This window comes from Hyaena hyaena, unplaced genomic scaffold (genome assembly GCF_003009895.1).
Source record: "Hyaena hyaena isolate Hyena2069 unplaced genomic scaffold, ASM300989v1 scaffold_165, whole genome shotgun sequence".
Taxonomy (NCBI): Eukaryota; Metazoa; Chordata; class Mammalia; order Carnivora; family Hyaenidae; genus Hyaena; species Hyaena hyaena.
Window position 1 is genome coordinate 71,957 of NW_024080797.1, and position 12,553 is coordinate 84,509.

The following is a 12,553-nucleotide window of genomic DNA, read 5'->3' on the forward strand; positions in this document are numbered from 1 at the left end:
CTTGCTCTTCTCATACTTTAAATGTGTTCTATGCTTTTATATTACACATTCTTATAAATAGCCTAAATGTTTTCTGTTATAAAAGAAGATATAATTTTCTTGGGTGGCAGTTGAATAATTTTTTGCCCCATATTAGAGCTGACTTCCAAATATATATAATACCTCTCCAGTCTGCCTATATATCCCAGTAAAATTGTCCCAGTGTATCTTCCTTCACACCAGAGCTCATGACAGTCACTAACACTGACTGAGCCCTTGCTATGGACTCTTCTAAGTCCTTTTGTATGTATGGATTCATTAATCATCATAAGAATCCTATTTATGGCTGCTTTACAGACAAGGAATCTGAGGCCCCTAAAGGTTAAGTAACTTTGCCAAAGCTACACATATGGGAAGTGATGGATCTAAGATTAAGAACCCAGTCATCCGGCTCCAGAGCCTGTGTCCTTTCCCATCAAGTACTGCGGGGTAGGAATGCCACTTCTCTACACGCTCAGTGACAAAATACTTCAAATATTTGGTTTCCGATCCTTTGTAGGGTACTGGTAAGAAGGAGAATGAGGTAGCTGGATTAAAATTTTTTTCACCTGATGAAATAGGCAAACTATAGCTAAAAGAAATGCCATGCCTGAACAGAAGTGTGAGGAATACAAAGATCTCTTTGTTAAATACACGATTTTTTATTTAACTCATCTTCCTTCCGTGGCTTCAAACAGTCCTAATCTTCTTCTGAAGGTGCTAATTGCCTATACTTGTCATGTGTCTTATCGTAATTTTAACTTTTTGAAGGCAGCTGGAGGAAATAGATATGAATCTGTGAGAAAAACAGGTTATACATAATAAACATGTCATGTCAAGCATTTCTACTATTTATCAACTTAGCAAAGTAGAGAATGGTTCCATTGGCAACAGAATATTGAAGAAACAAGAAGACGATGTTGCTGATTCAGAAGCTTTTGCTCCTTTATTTCTCCTCTGAAGGTAGTTAACAAGATTATAGTTTAATCCCTGGCCGTGCTTTGCCACTCTATCTTTAGCATAAGCTTATGGATGATAATAATATTCTTGATTAATAAATAGGGTATGGAGCGAATGCTGTTCCTACATCTCAAATATCCTGCCCACTTGTCATCATTCAAGCCCCAGGCAATGTCCCACCCCCTCCGCACTGCCGTTCCTGCTGTCCTGAGCATGCCAGGTCACATGGACATGACTTCCTTCTCAATCCCTACCACACTCTTGCACTTGCACATCACTTCTACAAATGCAATACTTACCACCTGACATTGTCATTCACATGTAAATGCATATCTGTATCAGGCATTAGATATAAGTTCCTCTAAGGAAGGAATGAGTCTCCTTATATTTCCTATGGCCCACAGCACCAAGTACAAAGGTAGGGTACTAGAAGTTCTCAGTGAATTATGTGTTCAGGAGAAAGGGAGGGAGTGAATGAATGAATGAATGGAAGTGAGTTTGGAGGTTTCTCTGATTGACTAATTCTGCCTTTGCTTCAGGCAATATTTCTCTGCGGAAGGTCTTTCCACCTTCTGCATCTGAATTACTCAAAATGATGAAATTATCTCTACAATGCAAATTCCTAAACTCTACCCCCAATCTCTACAATCAGAATGTCTGGAGTTGGGGTAGGAATTTGCATCTTAACAACCTACCCCAGGTAATCCTTTAGCACACAATGTTGAGAGCTACTGGCTTATCAGAGTATGCTTATAAAATATTATCTGAATGATGAATTGGCATAATCTGGTTTAAACATTGTTCCTCTCCATAGATTTCATAATTAAGCTCAAATTTGTACTAACCTGGGTATCATACTCCTTCTGTAAGAAATCAACTCTCCTGGAAGAAAGGGTTATTTATTTATTCATTTACTTATTGCAAGCAATGTAAATCCATTGGAATCGCGGTAAATTGCAAAGCCCATAATCACATACCATGATGCTTCAATGACACTTTTGCCCACAGCATCATTTCACTTAGGAGTTTTACAACTTGCACAACTCCTGAGAGAAGCCACATCTTCCTGGTCAACAGTGGGAAAGACTCCAAAAGTCTTATTCTGGTCTCCAGGGGTAACATGTGTATGATCATCAGCATATCTCACGAATGTTCTCCTTTCATCTTCTCTTTTGAAATGTCTCCAGTTAGGGGACACAGGACACAGAGAACCATTTTCAAACTAAGTCAGTGGTCCTGCTCTGGAAGCAGCTTCTAACCTGAGCAATAGATGCCCCAACTGTAGCAGGAAAAAACCCCTTCTTCATATCCTCCACTTTATCAGATGCAGACTTTTTATTTCAATGGGAGATTTTTAAAGCTTAAAGAGAAAGTGAACCCAATAGGTCTACCATGACAATTCAACTCTGCTTTGTGCTTTTCTCTTTTTCTGCAGTAGAGAACATCCTCTTTCAGAACCTGAAGCTCTGACTTCCCCTTCCCTAACAGGTACTGTGTGATGGATCATTTCTGGTCTTCATGAGTGCAGGAAGACTCCCTTGAAATGAATTTTGTTGAATCGGCTCTAGACGACTTGGTGTCGTTTTTCCTAATCCTCTACTTAGATGATATTCATTGAAATTCAAGTCACCTTTTATGGGGACCATCAGAAATAGAGAAATAGGACTTTTTCTTCTGCAGTTTCCATATTAGTACTCTCAAAACTAAGCTCCCTCATCTCATGCTTACTTGAGCACATTCTCTTTCATCTTCTCCAACTTATTTATTCCCATTATAGGTTTTTCTACAATACTTTCTCTTTACCTTTTTTTGAAGTATTTTCCATCACAATTTCTATATTTGGGTGCTGCTTTACTAGACTATCTCTTGTGTTTTACCTACAATTCCACTATCCCACGATATTACCACACTCTGGAACTGGCAACCATTTTCTCAGCCACTTCTCATTAAATCCACAGGTCATTCTAAAGTGGAGGAAAAGAAAGGGCCTCAGGGGGTATCTGACTGGCTTATGCAATAGAGCATAAGACTCTTGATCTTGGGGTTGTAAGTCTGAGCCTCACATTGAGTGTAGAGATTATTTAAAAATAAAATCTTTAAAAAAAAAGAAAGAAAGAAAAGGCCTCAGACCCTTCTTTTCAAATATTATTGCTTTGCACTCTCAACAATAGCTAAAACATGGAAAGAGCCTAAGCGTCCATCAACAGACGAATGGATCAAGAAGATGTGGTTTATCTATACCATGGAATACTACATGGCAATGAGAAACAATGAAATCTGGCCATGTGTAGCAACATGGATGGACCTTGAGGGTGTTATGCTGAGCGAAATAAGTCAGGCAGAGAAGGACAAATATCATATGTTTGCACGTATAGGAGGATTAGGAGGAACTTAACGGAGGACCGTGGGGGAGAAGAAGGGGGGAAATGGTGGGGGAGAGGGAGAGAGGCAAACCATGAGAGACTCTTGAATGCTGAGAACAAACTGAGGAGGGGGGGGGGGGGGGGGGGGGGAGATGGGCATGGAGGAGGGCACTGGTGGGGATGAGCACTGGGTGTTATATGGAAACCAATTTGACAATAAACTATTTATAAAAAAATAAAACAAATATTATTGCTTTGTTTAAGATGCTGACTTTATAAGGGCATACGTTGGCTCAGTCACTTGGGTGTGCAACTCTTGATCTAGTTCAGGGCATCATCTCACAGTTCTTGGGTTCAAGCTCCACATTGGGCTCCACGCTGACAATGCGGAGCCTGCTTGGGATTCTCTCTCTCCCGCTCTCTCTGCTTCTCCCCTGCTCTCTCTCATAATAAGTAAATATACTTTTTTTTGTTAAGATGCTGGCTTTATAGAAATGCATTTCATGTTGTGCAGAGGACCCCATGCATCCTAGCTACAACCAGTTGTTTGGCGCCATCTGCTGGAGAAAAGCAGTCACAGGTTGGGGAAAAGCGACGGTGCTTCATGAGCGTCAGGTGCCCATTGATGCTCATCCCCGGGACTGTTCTGAAGAACTGTTTCCCGCTGGACTGACGCTCTATATTCCTTTTTGACAAGTCTCTCCAACTTTTAATAAATATCTCAAAATCTAAGGGTCTTTCCTGCTATGTCCTATTCCCTCTGCAGTTTCATAAAGTGCCATTGTTTTATGTAGTCAGGCAAGCCATGAGAACTAAGGCGCCCCGTGACAACCATCGACAATTAGAGGGCAGAAGCCGCATTTCCTTTGTCACTGTATCCTTAGAACCGGTACGTGGTAGCAGCTCTGGAATTGATTTTATTTTGTCTTGTTTTTGTGACGCTTTGGATGAAACAGTAAGCAAGTATCATCTAAGGTGGGTAAATTTGACATAGAGGAGTCTTTATTTGAAGAGAGAGTTTTCTAGGTTACTCTGCCTGGGTGGGTCCTAAAAGGCTCCTACCCAGGAACCCTCTCCCTACCTCTTATGTGTTGAGTCTTTTTAAAAAAAAATTTTAATGTTTATTTATTTTTGCGAGAGGGAGAGAGAGAGCATGAGTGGGGGAGGAGCAGAGAGAGAGAGGGAGACACAGAATGTGAAACAGGTTCCAGGCTCTGAGCTGTCAGCACAGAGCTCGACGCGGGGCTCAAACTCACAAACTGTGAGATCATGACCTGAGCTGAAGTCGGACGCTTAACTGACTGAGCCACCAAGGCGCCCCTTGTTGAGTCTTTATTAAAGGAAGAAACACCAAAATTAAAAATGAGTAACAAACTCCTGGGTGGAATGTGGACGGGAATAGGATTTTGCATTAGAGCGACTCCATGAAACCTAGCCTAAAACTGGAGAAATAGTAGATGCTTTATATATTTTTTAAAACTGACAATTAAAATATTGCTCAATGTGATAGTTAATTTTATGTGTCAACTTTGTTAGGACTTGAGGCCCCACTGTTTGGTCAAACACCAGTCTACATGTTTCAGTAAAGGTATATTTTAGCTATAATTAGTATTTAATTCAGTAACTTTGAGTAAAGGTGATTACCCCCCATAATGTGGGTGAGCTTCATCCAATCAGTTGAGGGCCTGCAGATCAAAGACTGAAGTTACCCAAAGTGGAAAGGCTTGTGGTCAAGACTGTGGCAGAGAAACCCTGCCTGAGTTTCTAGCCTTCTGTCTGTGGAATTTGGACTCAAGGCTGCAACATCGACTCTACCTGAATTCCCAGCCTGCTGACCCATCCTGTGGACCCTCGCCTTCTTTCAGTCTTGCTCTTTCTCTTCATATAAATAAAAATGTTGTTCCATCTGGAGAACCCTAATGAGCACAGTACTATACTTCAATGTATATTCTATATCACTGGTTCTCAAACTGATAGGCATCAGGATACACACCATTTGGAACATTGTCTCTGGGAGTACAGCCCAGGCACCTGTATAAGTTCTACAGCTGGTACACTAAGTTAAGCGATGAGCATTATACCAGATTTAATTAAGACCTTTTTGGTGCACATTAAGTGTTTCTTCTTTATAGCCCATACATATTTTTATGTGCTTAAAGAATATATTCTTTATAATTTGTATAGCTTATTCTTTTATTCTTTATAGGATACATTTTTATGTGCTTAAAGAATATATTCCTTATAACCTGTATAGCTTATTCTTTTATTCTTTATAGGAAGGGGAACTAACATTTATTAAACAGCTGCTATGTGCCAGGTCCTGGACTAGGCTCTTCTCGGTGTATTATCTCATATCTCACCCGATACTCTTAATGTTAGAGAACAGACATAAATATCTCAAGGTTAGTAACCTGCTCAGGACACACATTCATTTGCTCATCAGATATTTTCAGCAGAGCTGCTGTGGGTCAGACACTCCGCATGGCCCTGGGGCTAGAAAGGCAAACAAGAGACACGGTCCCCTCATGGAGCTAAAATTCTAGGAAGGATAACCAGTAACAGTCAAGTGAACGAGAAGTGAATAGAGCCTTAGGGCTTGTGAAATGTGCTGCAGAGGAAATGAGTGAGTGAAAGAGACGGAGTAACTGCGACAGACTACCCTGAGTTAAGGCAGTTGCAGATGGGAACCGCCAGCTCACTTCATGCGGAGGAGGCCACATGAAGAACACAGGTGGGTGGGGTGGACTGGGGTGGGGGTGGCCCCCTGCTGGACAGGACACGCTCAGGGTTGCTTTTGTCCAGCACCAGAGTGGAGGCATCTCAAGGAGGCAGGAACCCAAAGAGAAGGCCTGACGGGGGCGGATATAAATTTGAGAGTCACCACGGAGAGATAGGATCGCAGGACGTGGCGGGGCGCCTGGGTGGCTTAGTCGGTTAAGCGTCCGACTTTCGCTTGGGTCATGATCTCGCGGTTCGTGGGTTCGAGCCCCGCGTCGGGCTCTGTGCTGACTGCCAGCTCGGAGCCTGGAGCCTGTTTCAGTCTGTGACTCCCTCTCTCTCTGACCCTCCCCTGCTCACGCTGTCTCTCTCTCTCCTAGAAATAAATCATTAAAAAAAAAAAAAAGGATCGAAGGCTGTGGCAATGCTGAGATCCCCTGGGGAGAGCTCGCACACAGAGGGTAGGTTCCAGGAGCAAGTCCTGAGGACTGCAGCCATCAGAGGTCAACAGGAGGAGTGCCTGCTGAGGAGCAGTGACCTCCAAACAGGAAGCAGGAGAGCCAGGAGAGAGAAATGTCAGCTAGTGCGGAACGGGTCCAGAATTCAGGTCTGAGGTCTGTGTCCGCTGCCTTTGCTCGGCTCACAGCATCCTCCTGGTGCATTTGGAGAGCGGGGTGTTGCGTGCGTATCACGCCCTGTCAGCCACGCTTGCGTATATTAGCTCAGCTCATCCTTATGGTTTTAGAAGGCGAGCAGGGCAGCTGTTAGTGTTTCACAAATGAGGACACTGATGCTCAAAGTGAGGTAACTATTGGATGGTGGAGCTGGGATCCAGCCAAGCATCCTTCCTGTTGAGTTCACATCCTCAAAGATAATTTTTAAAGCTTATTTATTTATTTTGAGACAGAGAGAGCACACACGCAGGTACACATGCGTGAGGGAAGGGCAGAGAGAGAGAGGGACAGAGAATCTCAAGCAGGTTCCATGCTCTCAGTGCAGAGCCTAACGCGGAGCTTGAACTCACCAACCGTGAGATCATGACCTGAGCCCCAGAGGCAGATGCTTACATGACTGAGCCACCCAGGTGTCCTGCTTAAAGATCATTTTTATGACTTCTTTATCATCATCAAAAAGCTTGTCTTTTTATGAAAGTATCTATTGCATGAAATAGTGTGCAAAAAGTATTCAATTGTCGCAAATTACTGAGTTATGAGTTATCTGTGACAAATGGAAGGGGACAGTACCCATTCCAGTGTTAGAGGTTTGGACCTAGAGGAAAAGGGAAGCAAAATACGGGCTCCAGGTTAAAAAAAAAAAAAAAAGTATTTTCTTTTACTTAACCTAAAATCTGCCCATCAGAGCTCTCAGGGCTTTCTCTCAATGCCTTGGCTTCCAAAGCACCATTTTAGTGACTAGGAAGGAACGTGGTCAGCTGCCTGAGAAAGTCTTCAGCCTCAGGAATGGAATGAAACCTGGAGCTTCTGACCTGAAACTTAGTCCATCATCACTGAAAGCAGGTAAAACGCATCTCAAAGCCATCTTGTGGTTTGGGGGGTGGGGTGGGGCGGGGGTACTGTATCTGCAAACACGGGGATAGATGGCAGTCATTGTGGGGGGATTTGTGGGGGCAGGGACAGAGGAAGTCCACTTACCACCGCGCGGAAGAAGTCCAGCTACCCTGAGGCAGACGTGTGTGGGGATGGAGTCCCGAGGAGCCCTGAGTGTTGGAGTCTTCCCAGACATGGGGTGAAAAATCTGTGAGATTCCAGCTCCTGCTCACATCTGCCTGCACCTGCGGAAGGCTGCCTAGCAAACCCCATTAAACGCCGGACTCATTTGCAAAATCATTGCTGTCGTTTTAAGCCACAATCAGGGGAGGAGCAGCTGTGACACAGCATTGGGTAAGTAGACAATTGTTAAACCCCACCACATCCCCAACACACACACACACACACACACCTTTGATAATCATAGGTTAGTGATTAAGAAGTGTTTATTGATCAATTTCTGTTTTTTTTTTAAGTTTTATTTATTTATACCGAGAGAGAGAGAGAGAGAATGAACTGGGGAGGGGCAGAGAGGGGGGACAGAGGATCTATGCTGACAGCAGAGAGCCCGAAACAGGGCTCAAACTCACAAACCCCGAGATCATGACCTGAACTGAAGTCGGACACTTAACCGACTGAGCCACCCGGTGACCTTACTGATCAATTTCAAAGCCACCACTCCATATATACAAAGCTAGGGGGGTTAAAAAAACAAAACAAAAAAAAACCCCAAACACATGATTTCTACTTGAAGAGGTTTACAGACTCATTAAAAAAAAAAAAAAAGGACCAAGAACAAGGCAAATCCCTGTAAATACAAGTTTATAAGTGCAGTAACCAAAGCCAGCTCAGGTGGGGCACCTGACCCAACCCCAAAAATGGAGGAGGTTTTAGCTGAGCTGAGCCTCGAAGGAAAAAAAAGATAGGAGCCAAGATGACCGTGGAGAGGTAGGCGGGGTTGTGTCTCCGAGGGCTCAGTAAGCTGGTGAGGGGCGTGGGTTGAATCATCCAGGAGGCCATCAATGTCATTTCTGTGGGCGAGCGGCATGGTCAGCACTGAGTTTAGCAACTGGCTACAGAACGGCTTGAGGGGAGAGAAGTTTGAAGAGAGAGGGGCTCAGAAGCACCAAGTCGGGGCCATTGTGAAGTGGAGCCAGCTTGCACCATCTTCCAAAAGCCAGTGAAGTTTTTAGGAATTTGGAGGAGAGACTATTAAACCTTGGGTGGCCTGAAATCAGTGGTGGTGAGAGTGCTGCTGCCACAGACCCCGACAAACGCTCCAAATCAAGGCTTCTCCCCAGATCTGCTTGCGAATCATTTACCAGCCCACCGCTGATGGAAGCAGAGATGCAAATAGATTCCAGAAAAGCTTAAGAAGTTGTTTTTTTAAGGGTCAGGTCTTGATGACTAACTCAATGTGGGGGAACAAGTCAGAGGTGCCGCTATATTTCTAACTCATACAACTGGGTGAAGGTCCGTGACATGAGTCGAGATGGAGAGTAGAGAGGAAAGACCAATTTGGCCCAAATGATGAATTCAGGGTATTCACGTTGATTGTGAGATGTCTAAAGGGTTGCAGTCAGTGGCTCGTGACAGAGGGTCTAGAGACTGTAGCACAGCAAGAGCGGGATCCGGAGAGGGAGAGCGACTTTCCAGGGCAAGGAAGGAGAGCGCTGAGCATTAAGCACTGAGGCCGCGCTGGGGAGGAATATCCGGAACGCAAACTTCAGCTTCGAGGGAGGCTAAAAGGAGCGCTCGGGGCAGCACGAAAAGAACACAGAAGCCAAGTGCACGATCACAGGTGTCAAATGCAGCAGAGGCGTCGACAAAATAACACAGAAGGAAGTATCTATAAGGCATGCATCCCACTGCACCATCTTTTTTTTTTATGTTCTATTCGTTTTAATATTTTTTTAATGTTTTATTTATTTTTGAGACAGCACAAGCAGGGGAGGGGCAGAGAGAGAGAGAGAGAGAGAGGATCTAAGCGGGCTCTTTGCTGATAGCAGTGAGATCAGTGTGGGGCTTGAACTCTTGAGCCATGAGATCACGACCTGAGCCAAAGTTAGATGCTCAACCGACTGAGCCACCCAGGCGCGTACACACACCCCCTCACCATTATACCATCTGGAGATACAAAAAGTGGCATTTCTTTAGCATTGAAACCACAGGGACAGGACACTCCCAGCCCTCCAAATGCCCACAGCCCATTCTGACATTCTTAGGGTTCCGACCTCATGTAGAGTCTAAGAACCCGAGACATGCTGATACCATGAGCGATATCCATCCCAAGAAGACTCATTTCACAGAGAAGGGGCAGGAGAGGTGGCTGGTCCCCAACGTGTCTCTGCTAACAGCCACCGGTTCTCTGCCAGAAGTGCTGGAAACCGAGGATTTCTGAGGCTGCTGCCAACAATGCGGGCTACGGGGGGCCGAGCTGCCTCCATCTGTCCTGAAGGTTACTACGTGCCAACATGGGCCATAGCTTCAAGATACTTCTCCGTGCACACACACACACACCCACCCACCCCACAGCCACTTTCCCCAAGGACCCCTATGATTATGGTGCACCTGGGAAAGAAGTGACAGCATCAATCACCTGCTCTGCAAGGAAAGCCATCCACTCTAGTCAAGTACCCCAAGGTACCTTCCCACCAGCTGACCTTGGTCTATTTCTGCCTGTCTCACTAGCCATGCTAATCCATGTCAAGGGGACACGGCTTCCCTATTCCAGGTGTTTCCTCTAGGAAGGGAGGCAGGAAGGTGCTTACTGTGGTCACCCTCCTGGATCTTTCTGTCCATTTATTTGCTTGAACCCAAGGGCGGTGTGGTGGCTCATCTGAGTGGTAAAATTGGGAAGAATCAATCACACACGTTTATTTCCTCCCTCCTCATTTTCCTCTTCAGAGAGAGTTGCTTGCCCGTAAGAGCATGAGCTCTGCTTTTCTCCTCCAGGGCCCCAGGGGTGTGGTAGCCAGGGATGCCTGGGTGGACATGTCTATAAAAACTTAGCAAGTCAAGTTTCCCAGTGGATGAGCCACACCCTGCAGCCAAGCCTTTATCAGTCATAAAGGAAAAGGTTAATTTTCCATCTGCCCTTCTCCCTGGTCTTATTTCTCAATTTGTTCGGAATCCAGGCAGGGAGGAAGGTCTTAGACAAAGCTGACTGATTCTCAGTCAAAAGCATTCAGGAGGGGCAGCTGGGAGGCTCAGTCGGTTAAGCATCTGACTTTGGCTCATGCCATGATCTCACGGTTTGTGAGTTTGAGCCTCACGTCAGCCTCTGTGCTGTCAGAGCAGAACCTGCTTCAGATCCTCTGTCCCCCTCTCTCTGCTTCTCCCCTGCTCATTCTCTCCCTCTCTTTCTCTCTCTAACATTTTTTTAAAAAAGTATTCAGGAATTACTGAATCTGTGTGAATAATGCATGTCAGCACGTTCTTTTTTGTCTTTAAATTTTTTATGTTTTTTAGAATTTATTTCTGAGAGAGAGAGAGAGACAGCGTGAGCAGGGGAGGGTCAGAGAGAGAGGGAGGCACAGAATCTGAAGCAGACTCCAGGCTCTGAGCTAGCCATCAGCACAGAGCCCGACACAGGGCTTGAACCCACGAACCGTGAAATCATGACCTGAGACGAAGTCGGACTCTTAACCGACTGAACCACCCAGGCACCCCCAGCACGTTCTATTTTCTGGGACCCCTCAAAGACCCTGGGCACCTGGGTGGCTCAGTCAGTTGAGCCTCCAACTCTTGATTTCAGCTCAGGTCATGATCCCAGGATCATGGGATTGAGCCCTGCATCGGGCTCTGTGTTGAGCCTGAAGCCTGCATAAGATTCTTTCTCTCTCCCTCTGCCCCCCCCCCCCACTCAAGTATTCGTGCTCGCTCTCTCTCAAATAAAGAGAGAGAGAAAGAGAAGTCTCTAGTATTGATATCACTTCTTCCTGAAATTGCTCCAGCAACCTTCAGCTATGGGTCAAGGCGTGGGGTCCACCATAAGCCAGGGCTCCCTGTCCTCACCCAAAGAAAAATTAATAAGTAACCGAGCTAGTGCACACTCCATCCAGAAATACTGTAGCTCAGGAACTAAAAGGGGAAGCTCTTGTGGCTCTTCCCAGAACAAAGAAAGTCTGCTTCAAGATCACTGGGGTGTCCCCAAGCCAGAAATAGCAAGGACTAACAATTTGGAATGTCAGCTTCTGCTAAAAACAATCCTAAGTCCTGTTACACATTCATTGAATTTAGCGATAGGAGGTCCTCAGTGATCTTGGAGAGAGCAAAAGGGTTCTCAGTCAGAAGCATTTAGGAAGTGCTGAATTCTGTGTGAATAATGCGTATCAGCAAGGTAAAGGCCATGGATAGAAGAGTATCCTAAATTTTGCTTAACAGAGACTTTGTAACACATAATCACACCTTTGAGGCCAAGAACCCATGAATATCCAAAAAACCATTCTGAGTTCAGGGAGTCCAATATCACGTAAGACATTAGGGTAAAGAAAATTAGTTAGAAAAGGCTAACAGTTGATGGCTGTAAAGAGACAGGCAGAACCGAGAGAGGCCTTGCTTACTTAGTGATGGAGTTATTTTTAGAATGGTAGGGACCACCTTATGTTTCTAGGCCAAGAGAGGAAGGCCCAAGAAAGGGAAATATGGCCAATAGGATAAAGAGAATAACCTTAGTCCCTCAAGGAGTTTATAATCAGGCAGCTTTTACTTGGTAAATCCGTCCTTATCAACAACAAATGAAAGGAAACCCCAAATTTATAAGGTATAAACGTAAACTACATGGGTAATCATTCTTTTCAGATATTTCCAAAGACGTTGACATAACAATTTCAAGCCAGTCTTCTCGATATTTAAATGTGAGGCAGGGGCGCCTGGGTGGCTTAGTCGGTTAAGCGTCCGACTTTCGCTTAGGTCATGATCTCGCGGTTCGTGTGTTCGAGCCCC

At 44.9% G+C, this 12,553-nt stretch overlaps 1 long non-coding RNA gene across 1 annotated transcript; it reads left to right on the top strand.

The window, feature by feature from the left end:
• Positions 1-7,458: 7,458 nt before the first annotated feature.
• LOC120236919 lies at positions 7,459-7,903 on the top strand. The gene is made up of 2 exons (XR_005529807.1): positions 7,459-7,576; positions 7,691-7,903. It is a non-coding gene; the product is annotated as an uncharacterized LOC120236919 (long non-coding RNA).
• The last annotated feature ends 4,650 nt before the right edge of the window (positions 7,904-12,553 follow it).